Genomic DNA, 1310 nt, shown 5'->3' on the forward strand with positions numbered 1-1310 from the left:
GCCACTACATTGATGACTGATTCCTAACAAATTCTTCTACCACCTCTGCCATACTCGTGAAATTGTATCAGTCAAAGGCAACCATAATACTATCGCTGTGCCTGTCCCTGCTGTTACTAGATCTTCAATCCACACAAAGAAATAACCCCTGCTTTTGAACAAGCTAGCACATAATAACTGGATGTGAATAACTTCTCAACCAGACTACTTTACAACTGTTCCACAGCTCTTAGATATATTCCAGAGGAGAAAAAAAACTGTCATATAATAATTAAGTAGTATCTTCAGCTATAGAAATAAGAATTCTGCTGACATGACCCCACCAAATACAATCTCAGCAAAAAAAAAAAAAAAACAATTATTCCACTTTCTAAGGCCAATCATTTCAATACATTTTGCAGCAACCTATTTTCTACCTAACCACATCACCTCATTTTACCTACCAAATAATCACCATCCTTTCACCATCTCCTACCCAATTACCATCTAAAAGGAGATGGTTAAAAATGTTAACTGAAAGGATCTATTCTATATTTGTGCATGGCTGTAGTAAACTTACAGATATAACATTAAATCACAGCATAAAAACTTCACTGACAGCAGGGATCTTCTCAGACCGGCAGAAATCACTGACAGTCATTCCATTACCTTAACATCCCAAACAAATTTATGGCATAGCAGCTCTATTACATGGAGCACAATGTCTATGAACATCACCAATAGATAACTATTTGAAATGCTGAAACATGGAGAGTGAACAGCCGGAAAATGGACTTACATATATTAAGTGCAAAGAGGCCATTTCTGTGAATATTCACTTTTCTCAATGGTATAGCAATCTTGTAGTTGGTACATTTGAGATTGGGGGTTCAGGGTAGCTTTCATCCCTGCAAATAATAAGTTTAATGTAGAAGAAAGAGATTTGAGATTGTCTCTTTTCCAAGGTTTTAAATCTTTTGTTTTTTTTTTTTTTGGCTCGCTGGCACTCAGCTTTTTGAGTGCTCACATTTCAATAGGGAGCCTCACCAGTAATTTGCAAGTCTCATTTCATATCAGTATACTTATTACACTATTATCCTCTAATAAATATGATTATTAACTATTATTAAGTTTATTATCATCAATTTTTTTATCATTCTTACAACAATCTATTCCTGAGAATCATTTGATGTGACCGATTTCATCTTCATAAGCAAATATTACAATAAATAATAATTTCCTCTTTTTATCTGTAGATAGATTGATGTAATTAAATATATTAAAATCTTCATGAGTTTTCCTATATGTAAAAAAAAAGACACATGACTTGC

The sequence above is a fragment of the Protopterus annectens genome, chromosome 8.part0 (assembly GCF_019279795.1).
Source record: "Protopterus annectens isolate FY-2018-M chromosome 8.part0, PAN1.0, whole genome shotgun sequence".
Classification (NCBI taxonomy): domain Eukaryota; kingdom Metazoa; phylum Chordata; order Ceratodontiformes; family Protopteridae; genus Protopterus; species Protopterus annectens.